The 17,060-nt window shown below is 33.0% G+C and overlaps 1 protein-coding gene across 5 annotated transcripts in view; it reads left to right on the top strand.

Annotated features, from left to right (window-relative positions):
• LOC115219228 overlaps nucleotides 1-17,060 on the top strand; it is a 532,468-nt gene that overhangs the window by 380,851 nt on the left and 134,557 nt on the right. For all 5 annotated transcript variants that reach the window (XM_036507825.1, XM_029789367.2, XM_036507795.1 and 2 more), the window contains one exon: nucleotides 14,955-15,297. The gene's annotated coding sequence lies outside the window, so the exon portion shown is untranslated. The remainder of the gene's footprint in view (nucleotides 1-14,954; nucleotides 15,298-17,060) is intronic.

Below are 17,060 nucleotides of genomic sequence, written 5' to 3'. Positions count from 1 at the left end.
AAAGAATAAAATGCAAAGTCTATCTCATCAAAATTTGAATTTGGAACATAAAGACGGACGAAATACCGCTAAGCATTTTTCTCGGCTGATTACTATTCTGCCTGCTCGCCGCCTTCAACTTAGTATAAATATGAAAATTAATTGCGTAATATCTTCTTTTATTCTTTTATTTGTTTCAGTCATTTGACTGCGGCCATGCTGGAGCACCGCCTTTAGTCGAGCAAATCGACCCCAGGACTTATTATTTGTAAGCCTAGTACTTATTATATCGGTCCCTTTTGCTGAACCGCTAAGTTACGTGGACGTAAACACACAAGCATCGATTGTCAAGCGATTTGGGGGGGGGGACAAACACAGACACACAAACATACACACACATGTATATATATATATATATATATATATATATATATATATATATATATATATATATTATATGTAGAAAAATACAAACTGGGACAAGAACGTAAAACATTTAGAAGACGATACAAAAAACACGGACGGGACATTCGAAGCCTTCAATCTTCAGTCATGAGGAATATTATTCCAAACTTACAATGAAAAATTCAATTTAGAACTACTAAATTAAATTTCACAAAATGTAATATATATATATAAATTAGAAAAAATGATATAATGTTTCAGTTTTGAATTAATGAAAGTTGTTTTTTTTCTAACTTATATATATATATATATATATATTATATATATATATACGACGGGCTTCTTTCAGTTTCCATCTACCAAATCCTCTCACAAGGCTTTGGTCGGCCCGAGATATTAGTAGAAGATACTTGCCCAAGGTGGCACGCAGTGGGACTGATCACGGAACCATGTGGTTGGTAAACAATCTACTTACCACACAGCCACCCCTGCGCCTATAATGCTGGAGTAATTCATAGTAATGAATGAATTATAATTATTTGTTGTAGCAACTGTCAAAAGGCACTGACTCAGACGAGTCACGAAAGAGTGAACTTTGTATACGAATCGAATAGTCAAGTCTTTCTAGCTTTTCAAATGCAACATGAAATTAAATATAAATCAAATAAACTGTAATATCATTCTGTTACGGTTAACATGTGTAACGCTTCGAGGATTGGTCGATATTGAATATATAATTGCATGTGATTTATATTACACTGGACAAATGAACGAGAAACTATTGAGGGATATCGAAGACAAAACCTCTTTTTCTGTTTATTTTTTCTTTTCTAACTTTATCATACATAATTAAAGATTTTTCTAATAGAGGACAAGTTTTGTTGTAGTTTTGGAATTCGACAGGAATGCAATTGGCCCAATCAAATGTGTGTTATTAATTATCCAATATAACAACAGAATCTTATATTATGCCACAAGCATTTTATGTCCACTGTGGTTAATTCCATTTTTAGGGTAATCACCGACGAGGACCTCATATATACATTTACATACACAAAAATGCATAAGTACAGACTTATATATCGACATGGTAAAAGTTAAACATTTTTAGAATGAGAAATAATTCATTTTAGAAACTGTGAATACAGAATTGAATACACGTATTCTTTATTTATTATTCACAAAGCTATTATTTACAGCTGTATTTCCATCGAAATTCGGTGTTTCTAAAGAGAAGTACCGGGGTCACAATCGGTTAATGCTTCGTACCTATAGACAGTAACTTCCTTGTGTTAATTCATTTGTTTCAAGAAATTCGGAGGTTGAAATTTCAAGTTCCACCCGAGGAAGCCGTTATTGTTTTTTTTTCTTTTTACTATTGCACTGGCGCAGGTGTGATTTTGAGATGAAATATTGCTTCTTAACCACAAGGTTTCAGGTTCAGATCATTGCCGACCAAATCCTTGTGAGTGGATTTGTTAGACTGAGACTGAAAGAATTTCACTGTAGGTGTGTGTATATGTATGTATGTTTGTGTGTGTGTGTGTGTGTGTGTGTGTGTGTGTGTGTGTGTGTGCGTGTGTGTGCGTGTGTGTGTGTGTTTGAGTTTGTCTCCCACCGCCGCTTAATAACTGGTGTTAATGTGATAACATCACTGAAAACAAGGCTGTACCAATTATAAGCACAGGGGTCAATTCTATTTACTAGAAATTCAGGAAGTTGATGCCGCAGCCTAACAACAGACTAATGACTGACAGATGTAAAATATTAAAAAACGTATACATATACAAACACGCGCATGCGCGTGTTCATCTACGTGTGCATAAGTGCCAATGTGAATGCTTGTTACTGATATATTTATTTTAAAATGAAATGGCCAGCTAGCTACTAGCCCAGACTTCTCTCTGATATGAATTATTGAGTAATGGAGCATAATGAAATGTGTTACAGATTTATCATTTAGAAAAAAATGGAGATGTACTTGCATAGCAAGTGACCTGATCTGAGATCGTGTGCTGGAACGAAAACAATTGCAGCGTGGAAGGTGTTTATAAGACATTTAAGAAACACACAAAAACCGTTAGATTCATTTTAACATTTAAATTTGATTTGCCAAGATATTTTCGTTGCCTTGAGACCGCGACCTATTCACTGACAAAATTCCCTGCTACACCACTTTCATATAGAAATTCTTTCATATTAAAATAACCGTTTCTAAGACGATAACATGAATACCAGTTTAGAATTGGAATAGATGTAATAGATTTAAACATTCGCCCGTAAATCCTGACAATGTGTCAAAATTTCAAACCAATATTTTCTTATTAAAATTGTCATCCTTGACAATATTTGAGGATCTCCCTTTAACGATTTTTGCTATTGTTTTGGCATGTTAAAATTTCGCTGGGGTTTATTTATCATATGTTTTACATCCATAATTAATTGCGCTTGCATAAAGGAACTTTTTTGATCCGGAGTAAATTTCATTTCCATAGACATTGCGAAAGGCAGTTACAATTCCTTTTACTTATTTCAAAATGTATGTAAGCCATTCGTGTGATATTCGTATCTCTGTCTTTCTCTTTTTGTTTCCTTCCGTCTGTATTTCTCTCTTCGTCCATCTTTCCGTTATGTCTGTGTACACACACACACACAAACACATTCTCACATTCATATAAACAGTAAAGAGAGACGTGCGAGAAAAATCGAGATACATAGAGAAAGGAACACGAACGAGAGAAATCAAGACAATATAATGCTCTCTACATTATATAAGTGCGATGAATCAAGACTGAGGCGTTTATATACAAATGTAACGCAAAAGTTACGTTTTCTTCAGTATATAAAATTATATTAAGAAGATATTACACGTAAGAAATGCATACAATAGTTTAATAAGCTAAATCAATTGGGAAATTAATTTTAATTATGTATAGCCAGTTGGCTACTCTGCACAGCAATAAAATTGCTATCTCATATAATATGAAACTATTCTTAAACGCTTTTGATCTCTGGTGTAAATATGATTCGCTGAATCGTTTGATATAGTGGTGAACTTGCGTCAATTAAAAGTCAAATTTAACGCAGAGTTGGTAAATCTACGAATATATTCATGTACTCAGCAAAGTCAGCTTGATGAAAGGAAATTTTAAATTGGAAATTACAAAGTTAATCAATGTTTTCTTTATAATGTAACTTCCAAAAATGGCTGGTTTCATCCTTCATACAAAGGCCTGATATACACACATGCCCACTTGCATATTATATGGGTAAGTTCTTGTACGTAAGCAAAAACGCATATTTGCGCACACACATAAAGTATCTACATACGCACGTGAACACACACACACACATATATATATATATGAATGCATATATGTATGTATATATATATATATATATATATATATATATATATATATATATATATTATATATATATATATATATATTATATATATATATATATATATATATATATATATATATATATATATATATATATATATATATATATATATATATATATATATAAGTAAGCATAAAGGCGTACACATATTTTATGTATTATGTGCATAAATGTGTGTGTCCATGTGTGTGAATATGTGTTTCTTTGTGTGCTTCTTTGTGTGTGTGTGTATGGATACATCCATACATAAGTAACTGAAGTGGTATATATTGCTAGAGATCTCAAAGAAAGTCGTTGACCCAAATGATTTGAGAAGAATGTGGAAGAAACATTGACAACTTCTCTAGAAGATTTTCAACAAAAGTATAAGAAATTCCCCGAATATCATTGCTTCCAGTGAAACTCTCATAGATTGGTGTTTAGAGTGTAATAGAAAATTAAAGAGATTGATTAACAGAAAATGCTCGGATGGCAGTGCAACGAGATTATTTATAACTTACTTATATATGGACATTCATATACAAAGATATATATATATATACGTATATATATATATATATATATATATATATATATATATATATATATATAATATATATATATATATATATATACTTCTTTGAAGTATTTGATTGTAAAATATTGCTTGTGCATGAAGCGGGAGGTTTCATCTCTAACATGTTGTTACATGTTGATTGTATAATCTTTAGTTTTTCAGTAATATAGATTTCACATAAGTTACACCGTTCTCCGTATATTTTCACTTTAGCAATAATTTTGCATTCTATTTTGGGTGTTGTTTATTCCACCTTTTTTCAATACTCATACCATATTTGTCAGAAATGGTGCATGTTTTTTTAAATTTTTTCTCCGATTGATGCCAAGTGTTATGTATACCTTTCCATATCTTTCCTTAGCACACCGGGTAAAATGCTGAACAACATTACATATATTATTAAGTTCGGAGTCCAAATTCCACTGAGGTCCTATTTGTCTTCCATCTGTTGAGAGTCGATAAAATAAAAACCAGTTTCACACTGAGAGTCACTGTAATCGATTTTGAAACCGATATTATCGCTCATGTAAACAATTATTCTTCTCTGTGTTAAGAAGTAGGAAACCCATATTTCAATGTATCATAGAAACTACCGTTTACCGATATTTCGGATGTGCTCCTTATACTAAATATATTTGCAAATTTAATAAAATTGACGAAAATGTTGTTTTACGAAAATGATAGGTTCGTTGCGTTACGTCACTTGAGCAAGTATGGTTGAAAGAACTTCGAATTAAAATATTGGACTTTCTAAATAATAGATCAACAAGTTACAATGAATAGAAATTTGAAATTAATTAACTTTTTAGTTGGAACATTATATGTCAGCGGAATCGTAATGTCAGCATCGTAATGTCAAATGTCAGCGGAATCGTAACCTCAACATATACTCAAGAAGAGACGTGAAATATCCGTTCCTGATGATAAATATCACTCCAGATACAATTAGATGATATATGTCTTACTATATTACATCTAAAATTATTTTTAGTGTCTTTGTTTAATTTCAATATGTTGTAGTTGTTTTAGAAATTATTGTAACGACAAGCTGAAATAAATAACGCGATTGAAAACAAATTGTAAAAGCAGAAATCTAAAATATATCTGATTTGCAGTCCTCATACTTCAAGTAAAAGACAAATATATGAAGTATGTAAAAAGAAAATTTCGTGATTCACATATTATGTAAGTGAATTTGATATTAAACGTGTTCCTAATCAGAAAGAATCTATTCTTTCCTTCAAGTGGGAGTAAAAGCTTAAAGAAAGAAACGACATGCATTTTGAAGGGACTTGAAATTAGAAGTATTAAAGGAAAATTCAATGTTGAATTACAGTGAAATATCGAACATTATTTTGAATTCAAATCATTTCAATTTGTAGCCCTGCATTTATGCATTCAATCTGCCAAACGAATTAAGGAAGAAAAGAAGAAGGACAATAGAAAGTATCGAAATATAACCTTGAATATCAATGAAATTACATTTATTTGCTACTTACCCATGCCTTCTAGAAAGAAATAGGATTCTACAAATCATATAATACTTAAACTAAATAATAACGTGCCAAAATACTGAATAGATAAAATAATCAAATGGAGTGAGTATAATAATAGATTAGCGAAATAAACGGTGGTAATACAAATGAAATAAAGGTTATGGAATTGGAGAAAAGTTGTTAAAAATTGTCTGGTAAACTCAAGAATTAATGAGGTAGCATTTGATAAAATAAAGTCCACGCATGAGGTAATCTTACACATATAAACACTTTCAAATGCAGGAAATGAATATGCGTAGCAAAACATTTAAGAAAAAATATAAACTTCAAAACCAGAGGTAAAAATCGCAACAGGTAAAATAAAATCAATAAGATATATATGAGTTTATTTAATATTCATATAAATAGGTGTGTGTCAATTTTGGTTCTGGTTCTATATATTCGTGCATGGATGAATATATGTATGTGTCTGAGTGGATGTGTGTGTGTGTGTGCGTGCGTGTTCAAATCCCACTGCAGTCGCTCCCTACGTGTCGGTGTAATTGACTCAGCGAGCGCTGGTGTAAACAAATTGCAAACTGTTGCTGTAGGCAACCCGCAGTACGTCGGATGATGTGACGCCGTTATGTTCACAGCTATAATAGTCACACACCAAATGTTGCCAGTTGTTGGTTCCTTGGTTATTGCGGCGTATAGCCACGTGTAGGTGGTGGTAGTGGTGGTTGCGTATATAATTGCTTTTGTCACAGTCGCCGTGATGTTTTCATAGAAGCCACCATCTCAGCACTGATCAACTGTTAATTTTCGGGTTAAGGTGCACCTTAATTCGTATGTAGAGTGATCGTACTGTACTTCCGATGTAACAATTGTGGCATTTGGAGCATCGTATTTAGTACATGGGCACATAGTAGAGTCTCGAATTGGGACGGTCTCGAATTTGCCAATAGAATGTCGAGTTCTTCCCTGCGGATAGTCTTGTAGATGGCGGAGGCGGTCGTACCATTGATGTGAAGATTGTCTAGAAGCAGGTTTTAGAAAGATTTCACTTGCCACGTAGCATTGGCCTATGTGTTCGTATGGTGTTTGTCACGTACATCAGATATCCATTGGCCCCAAGGGCATTTAAAAACTAAGTAACATGTGCGTCTCGGGTGGTGTTGTCACATCATCTTTCGTATATCAGGGCGTCACTTTACGGCAGCCAGATTTACTGGAGAACAAAGTGTCAATTTTTCCCTTATCTTGAATAATTACTTCAGTGCGCCCAGGAAGAGATGCGTACAAATCCCTCACCATCTTCGCAGGTTTGAGATGACACTCTCTGTGGTTGAGCTCTCACAACTTTTCAAGTTTGCGTGGATTCTTTTAAAGCATTCTTCTCTTTAATTTTGTCCACATTTGCTCGATTATATTTAAGTCAGGGCTCTTATCTGACTAATCTTTCAATAAAGTAACATCAGCAAGACTCTATTTGTGTTGCACGGGATATGTGTCATGAAGCCCCGTCATGCTAAAAAATGTCACATTCATCCCAATCTAGCATGAAATTGTCCTCCAGCAACTGGATGTTTTGACACTGTTCAAGTTGCTTTCAATTTTAAGCAACTTTTTTGAACCATCACCTTTTGTGTATCCCCAAAACGTCAGACACCTACCTCAATCTTCACTGTTTTCATCGTGTAACATGGGTCGTTTCGCTTTCTAGTAAGCGAGAATTTGTCAGAAAGCCTCCAAGAAAGCGAAACGAGAGAGAAAGACTTTGGTCTGCGTAGATAACCTGTAATTTGTTTTGCGGTAGCCAATATTGAACTGTAGCCGATGTTAATGTGATATACCTGGGGTATCAGCGGTCAGTGGTTTGATGCTCACCAGGATGGCGTACCTCTGACGGCACCAATAAGTTTGTGTTTTCTAATGATAGATACTGTAGGTCGGTGGAAAGTATGCACTCCTTTTTTTGGACGGTGAGTAAGTAAAATAGAGCTGGTGATAATAATATAAATATATTATTGTTGTTGCTTTTGTTATCATCATCATCATCATCATCATTATTTTCATTATTATTAGGCTGTGAGCTGGCACAATCATTAGCACGCTAAGCAAATTGCTTAGTGGCGTTCCGTTTGTCGTTACATTCTGAGTTCAAATTCCGCTGAGAACGACTTTGCCATTCATCCTGTAGAGGACGATAAATTAATTACCACTTGCGTACTGGAGTCAATCCAATCGACTGACCCTCTCCTCCAAAATGTCAGGCCTTGTGCCTATAGTAGAAACTATTATTATTATTATTATTATTATTATTATTATTATTATTATATTATTATTATTATTATTATTATTATTATTATTATTAATATTATATTATTATATTATTATTATTATTATATTATTATTATTATTATATTATTATTATTATTATTATTATTATTATTATTATTATTATTATTATTATCATTATTATTTCGTTTAGGCATAACGATACTGATAGTGTATATGTTTCAAGAAAATGGGTCACACGAGTATAGTGCATTAACAAGAAATTAAAATGCGAAGTGAGAAAGAAACCATGCAATGAATTTGTTTAGCTTACAGTTGTCTCAGCTATACAATGCAAATACAGAGTGATACATTAACACTTAAATATGAGAGTATTCCATCTCTTAGCAAAATCAGCTGTACGCAAAAGTAGATCATAACATAATTTCTTATTCCATTGTAATTTTAATTTCTTTTATCTAGATTTACATATCCGTATGCATTAATACTTGTATGTATGTGTATTTATAATAATAAGTGGCAAAATGTAGTTCTATGCATGTAATATATACATATACAACATTCTTTCGAGGATACATGGTGTTACTTATTCATAAAGTCTACAATGCAATAGAAAATTTAGGTTTAGACATCAAATTTTGATGAGTGGTTAGATGTTAAATATATAAACAAATGTCTGACAAAGGAAATTTCAAATTTTACAATGAGATTTTTTATTGTTTTTCAATTGCCAAACTAACAACTTCCTGTTTGCGACTTATGCCAAATCCTGTATGATTGCTTGTTTACATCACTGATATTATGAGTGACATCTAAGTGTTTCTAAAAGTATTCATGTGTGTATGTCTAAGTGTATATGTTTGTTTGAATGTCTGTGTGTATTTCTATATGTGCATATATGTATGTATGTACATATGTCTGTATATTGATAGATAGGCAGACAGATAGATAGATATATAGATAGATAGTACAAGGAATCACAAGGAAAAGCAAAACTGTAAATGGCAACAAAAAGGAATGGATCGCGGAGCGGCATAAACGCGGGTAGTTTGGGTTGGATGTAACTACACAAGGGAAACTATCTTTGCAGGTAAAGGGTAGGAAAGATTAGAAAGCACAGAGAAAGAAGGTGAGTATTTTAATCTGACTCAGAGAACGAAATAAGACCATATACTAAATAATGTTACGACGAGAGAATTGGTGTATACGTAAGGAGATGATATATGCGGCGTGTTGTAGGGGATATAAACTACAGGTGGGTTCTAATGTGGGTTAATGAGAGGAAGGTGCTTGCTGGTGTTCTCATATAAGATAGAGGGGTAGTTCGTGAGATACAGAGGCACATTGTTATCTGCATGTGTATGTACTGAAAAATTAAGATGTGAAAAGTTGAAATGTACTCAACTGATCAATAGACTGAGTAAACCCATTAGTATCGAGCATATAATGACAACAGCAAACAGCTATGAGTCAAATTTACTCCAGTAAAGCAAACATATGTAATGAACATTATATTTACTTTGTATTGCATATGTGTGTGTGTTAGTATGTGTGCGCGTGTATGTATGTGTGTATGTATCCATGAATGTATATATGTGTATATATATATATATATGTATATATAGAAAATAGTAAAAAGTGAAAAAACTACAGAAGGCTTGTTTTAAAAGGTTAAAGAATATATATTTAAGTCAATATGTCTGAAGAATATTATAATTTTTTTCTTACAATGACATAGTTTAGAAGAAAGACCGGTTTCGCGTTCAGCTTTTCAAATTTCTTACGTCGTTATGTTTATGTTGAGAAGAGTTATTGTTATGTTTATGTTGAAAATAGTTCTAAATAAGGGGAGGTAATAAGTGATTTCTTCCGGTGTAAGGGAGATAATCGCTTAAATTTTTTTTTCCTTTCCTTTGGGGTGAATTTCTCTGTATAAGTATATATCTTATTTCTACCTACATTCTCTTATTTCCTTCTATGTTCCTTATGTTTTCCATAATAATTCGAACTGAAATATATTCTCACACCGTCTTTGATGAAGGGAGCGCCATAATATCCCTAAAACAGCTGTAAAACTAATTTATTATAAATGCTCTCAAAACTCACAGCCTTGGATTTGTTATCTCATTTTGTCTAATATACATACATACATATATATATATATATATATATATATATATATATATGCCTTCATTATCAGCTAATATCTTGATTTAAGTTTTCCTTTACCAAACCTCAGGTTATTGCTTCTAATAAATCTTGATTTTTATGATTATACCCACTATGATTTCTGTCTACTCCTAACAAGCAATGCCCCTTGTTCTCTCGGCATTAGATATAAAAGAATTTGATAAAACTAGTCTATAAATTAAAACTGAGCCCATAAAATACAAGCCAAAATCTGTAACAAGTCTTTCTTTCTGATACATAAGTAGCTTCTAAGCCGAAGCGAAGGCAGCACACTCTCTGTCTATCTCCTGAACTTGTAGATCTTAGGTAAAATTGTACCGATGAGTCCATCTGTTTTAATTTAATTAAATTCTATGTCTTTGTGCAGCTGAAGATTGATCTGCATTTAAATTGATGTAATGATTGCAATTTTCAATTAAATGGAGTTGCGTGAAACGATCGTACTGCATTACCTCTGGATGCCCTTGTTGCTTATTTTGATTTTAATCACCTATATATATACATATATATATATATATATATATATACATATTAGAGGGAAACAACTATGTGGACACCCGATCTTAAGTAAGTTAATATCTAATTTCTCACCCCCATTTTAAATTTATATATATATATATATATATATAATCCTACATCACATGCACAGAATCTCAGAATACGCATTCAATTGCATGATTATGCACGTTTACACATCCTCGCACATTATCACCCTCTTAGGCGCCTGAATACAAGCTGCAAGCACATGCACAAGCACGGGAATTGTATAGAAGCTGAAAACTATATACTTAAATGCACATGACAAAATGTTTACTCTAATCGTATAGGCAACTTCAGAGCGGCGTATCAATTAGTGATGTTACAGTCTGCTCTAATAGTAATGCACGACTTGAAATACAGACAATCTTAATAAGAGTGATAATAATAATAATAATAATAATAATAATAATAATAATAATAATAATAATAATAATAATAGGCAGTTCTTGAAAAATAAAGATGCGGTTTATTGGAATAGAACCTAGCAATGGCCGCAGAAAGGAGAGTTAAAAGGGCCCACTGAAGCGTTAGTGTGCAGTGCTCAGGAACCTACTACTCCACATATCATAATGATAAAGGCACTGACTTGCCACAGTGTAGGATGTGCTCTGAGAATGGAGAAAATATGAGCGATTTTGTTAGTGAGTGGTGTAAACACGTACAACGCGAATCCAAAGGAGACATGACAGTGTGTCCAGGTATATCCACTGGCGATTGTGCGGTTAAGTAAGCTTCAAGAGAGCCGAACAATCGTATTAACATAAGCCAGAGGGAATAATGGAAAACGAACATTAAAAATGCTCTGGAATTTTAACATACAGTGCGACCAAGTAATAGAGAGGAGATGGTCATATATCGTGATCATCTAAAGATAAAAAAAAAGCAAAGATAATAGATGTTGCAATACCAGGCGATTCGAGGGTGAAATGTAAGGAAACATAAAAGAATTAGAAGTGCCAGCCACTGTGAGACGGGATAGAAAATTTATGGGGCATGAGGAAAGTAATGGTGACACAGGTGGTACTTGAGCATTAGGAGCAGTTTCCAAAAGCTTTGAAAAATGTGTTAGGAATGTTGTAGCTGCTGTCAGGCTCGAAGTGATCCAGAAAACAGCATTGTTGGATACAGCTCGCATTCTAAGGAGTGTATTGTCTCTTTGAGTCGCAGGAGAAGGCACTACATGAAACCTTTGGTGATTTGTTATTGCCTGCTTTCACGTAAAGAACAACCGTTTAGAATTATCTGAGAGTCTTTCATAATAATAATAATAATAATAATAATAATAATAAAATAATAATAATAATAATAATAATAATAATAATAATAATAATAATGATGATGATGATGATGATGATGATGATGATGATGATAATAACAACAACAATAACAACAGCAACAGCAATAATAGTATCAGAAAGAATAATTTGATTCCAGGATCGTAAAAAAGTGAATTAAGAAAATAAATATATAAATGAAAATCCCTTTGAAATTTGAAATAGGAAGACTTTGTAGCATGAGAATATTAAATGCCATGCCTATAATAATAAAACTTCTACTACTCCCCACCAACCTCTTTATTAACTTTGAACTATCCCTTCTCTTCTTACCATTCACTATTTTAATACCCCACTGTTCCCACATCTAATACACTTAGCTCCACACATTCAATCATTACCGTATTGAACTTCTCTCGCTTAAAATTCAAATGTAAGATCTGGTCTCATCCGATGATCTACAAATACTATTATGTACCACCGAGTCCCCAAAACAGCTGTCGGATTTCTAATACTTTTTCTCCAAACCTTTAATTCTATATAACATTTGCATTCTTTTTAGGTTGGGCATTTTTATATGCGTACATATATTTTGTATTTAATTTATTTAATATACTTTATATATTGATCCGTCAAATTTGCTTATTCCTACATATAATTATATATATGTATATATATATATCCCCCTTGGTGACTTTGTCCCTTTCTTTCTCTCTCTCTTTGATTCCTTGCCCCCTGCTTTTTTTCTCTCTCTTCTTCTCTCCACTCACGTGACTGCTGTTCAACTGGTCTTTCCGCCTTTGACCGCTGCCATATTAACACTGTTGTCTTCGTCTGCCGCAAAGGCATTTTTTCAAAATACGGCAGCCAAGATAAGTTAAATTGTCTGAAGTCGTAAGACACCTGCTGTTTTTGTCCTGTTATTACTATTCCTGTTTTTTATTTTTATTTTGTGTTTCTTGTATTTATATTCGTGTGGCATCGTCCGGTTTTCTGTCCTTGTTTCGTATACATTCGATCCTTTTTCCAAGAAATCTAATGCTCGTAGCTTAGTTTTTCCTTGGGGTTGGCCAGATCGGAGCGATATCAGGATAAATCAGTCGAAATTGCTTAGATGATCCGGTTCCCGACTGAAGATTACAGGTTTCGAATGACCTGTTTTTTGTATCGTCTCTTTGTGTGGTTTGCGTTCTTGTCCCCTTTTGTAATTTTTATATATAATTTTTATACACACACACACACACACATATATATATATATATATATATATATATATTATATATATATATATATATATGTATCATGCATATATATTTATAAATACATATCCATATATATATATATGTTTACACACATACACACACATATATATATGTATATGAAAATATATATAAATTTATATATATATATATATATATCGGTGAGAGAGTGGGTATGTGAAGGCATGTGGTTGGTTGTATTAAAGACAAAATAGAATGAAAAACTGCAAAAGGGTGTGTTATATGGTTAAAGAATATATTTATATCATTATGTTAGGAAAGTGTTATAAAATTTTGCGTATAGTAACATTATTTCTGGAGAAATAACCAATTTCGTATTTTCTTTTCAAATTTCTCTCTATCATCACCCAAAATTTACCAATGCTACATAAGGACCCCAAATTAAAGGAAATTTTACACACACATAAGATCATTAAAAGCCACTAACAACCGAAATCACTAAAAAATATCCTCACAAAGGCCAAATTATTTTCTAAAATAACGGACACAAAAGTGAAAAAAAATGTGGTCGACCAAATTGTGCAGCATGCCCAAACCTTCTAGAAGAATCAGAATTCCTTTTGAAAGAGGGATAAAAATTCAAAATCCAATCAGATTTTACTTGTGCTTCAGAAAACCTGATCTATGTTATAAGATGCTCGGGCTGCCACCAAAATTACATGGGGTCCACCAGATTATCGCTCAGATGCAGATGCATTCTGCACGGATAGCAGATTGTATTTCCAGATTACAGAATGATACGCTTTTAGTCAAAAAATTGAGACATGCGCAAAGCAACTGCTACTAGAATTTGTAACCTTTCCATTCTATCAATGTGCTATTTCTAACATTCTTAAATAAGAAAACTCACCTCATTGAAAAAATAGAAAGCAAAAGCTAACTACTCGTAATATTCTATTCCTTCTAAACCAAATCATGTTAAATTAATAAAACCTAGTCATTCCCAACATTTTTGATTATCTCCCTTATACCGGAAAAATCTCTGATTACCTTCCCTTGTCTGAAACTCTATATTTCACAACATAGCGAAGACATCATACAATATAGTTAAAGGAATTTGAGAAATTTGAAAAGAAAATACGAAACCGGTTATTTCTCCAAAATCAGTGTTACTATACGGAAACTTTTATAACATTTTTCTGACATGACGATTTAAATATATTCCTTAACCATAAAATACATGCCTTCTGTAGTTGTTTCACTCTATTGTGTCATATATATATATATATATATATATATATATATATATATACATAGGACATGACACAGTCCTAAAATTGCAGCCTTGGTTTCTGTCAGGAACTCTTTCCATTCACAAGTTTCCAATATAGCATATGCATAGGGATCCTGCTATCCTTGTTTGTAATTAGGTGTCCAGTCCTATGTACCCTGTGTTTGTTCCCCATCGCCCCAATACTCAAGATATGAGCTGTTCTCAGGACCTATGTATCTGGAGTTTTTAAGGTCCTGCCAATATTCAGAATATATTTATACATGTAAATTCATACCTATTGAACTTTCTTTCGTTTTTTTTTTTGTTTTCCAGATTGCTGAAAAAAGAACCATTAGTAGAGCATAATTGCGTGAGTCATCAAAAAGACCAACTTGAAAACTAATACTACGTGATCAACTCGTGAGCTGCAAATAATCTGTTCCTGAGTATAATTTATTTTGAAGAAATAACGCACATAACAATTTTGTCAAAGGGAATTGACTTTCTGCATTCCAATATATATTTTCACGGATATTTGCAATGTGTTTTATTGAAAACCTATTTAAAATTCCTTATTATAAAGATTATATAATCCTATGACAATCAACACACGTTGGTCTCTGGAGAGTTCAACGCTAGTGTGGTGAAAGAATTAAGGTTGTGTCCAAAAGGCAAGGTAAGGAATAACGCTTTTTTCGCTTTGTCTTAGTGACTATTAAATCACTTTGCCATAACTCGTACTAATTTTCATTACATATATATTAGTCTGAACTGCAATTGACACTTGCTTACTTTTTAAGCATTTTCTGACAGGCCGAAGCAGTTTTAACGTTTGAAAATGTCGCACTTTATTATATATGGCTAGTGGTTAGATTTACCAATTAATTTTTATATTACATACATTAAATATATTACATTCGAGAGAGAGAGAGAGAGAATGTATGAGAGAGAGAGTGTGTGTGAGAGAGAGGGAGACAGACATAGTGAAAAAAAGAAGTAAATACATATATGTATATACATATATATATATATATATGTATATATATATATATATATATATATATAGATATATATATATATATATGTATATATATATATAGATACATACATACATACACATATTCATATATATATTATATATATATATATATATATATATCTTTAGATACATACATACATACACATATTCATATATATATATATATATATATATATATTATATATATATATATATATATAGATACATACATACATACACATATTCATATATATAATATATATATATATAGATACATACATACATACACATATTCATATATATATATATATATATATTATATATATATAATATATATATATAACGAAGCGCATCGATGCGAAACAAGGTGTAAAAAATAGTACACGAATGCCAGAGGTAGCGTAAAACGGTTTATTGAAAAGCAGCAGAAATATCACAAAAACTGTTACTCAGAGTTTCACGTTCTTTTTTGTAGATTCTGCTCACAGCTGCGGCCATGCTGGGGCACCGTCGTTTTGCTATACTTTTATTATCGAGATCCTACTCTGATATGTGGCATTTGGTGAATAAAGGTATTTGATGTCGCTACTCATTTGTACCTCTTGCCGCAAGGTAGGTTCATCTGGGACTCCCGACAGGAAGAGGTCAAGTTTTGAAACGAAAGCACCTACGTCCACTTTATGTAGATCCCACTAGCTCCTTGGGAGAATATTATATAGCTTTGGGCCCCTGAACCCTAGGATGTTGCAGTAACCGGTCCTGAAGCGCGATAGTATTGCTCGGATCTTTGGCACTGTGCGTTGACGATCGGTTCTGGCACTGGTGTTGCATTCAGTGCCAAAATTTGGTGCAATTCGTTCCAAGATCTTCCAGATGTATATTACTGGACAGTTCTCCTGCCTTCGCTCCAGGGAGTAGAGTCTTAGCTGTTTCAGCCTTTCCCAGAAGCTGAGCTGTCCCAAGGAGACGAACTTATTTGTGAAGCTTCGCTGGATTGCTTCAAGATCCGCTGTTAATTTTACACTGTTGTGTGACCATATCAGGGAGCAGTAATCTAGGCAGCTGAAGAAGAATGTTCTCCGGATGTCCATCATGGTTTCTTTCTCTTAGGTACTGAACATTCTCAGAATCAACCCAGCCAGTCGTGTGCATTGTGTAGCTATCCTGGTAATGTGCTCTTGGAAAGAGGTACCCTCACTCAAGTCAATACGCAGGTCTCTCACTAACTTAGGCGCTGGGATTGTAATCCCCTGTGGACCAGCGTACCCTGTAAGTTTTATATTCAGATTTTGGCGCTGGTAGCGCAGTGCTTGAAATTGTCAGCATTAAATTGTTCTCAGCTATCTTTAAATTGAGTGCAACTCCTGCTGTAGGTGTGCAACATCGCTGGGGTTCTGTATTTCCAGCGTGACTTCTGTATT

This window comes from Octopus sinensis, linkage group LG1, assembly GCF_006345805.1.
Source record: "Octopus sinensis linkage group LG1, ASM634580v1, whole genome shotgun sequence".
Lineage (NCBI taxonomy): Eukaryota > Metazoa > Mollusca > Cephalopoda > Octopoda > Octopodidae > Octopus > Octopus sinensis.
This window is presented reverse-complemented; position numbering and strand designations above follow the sequence as displayed.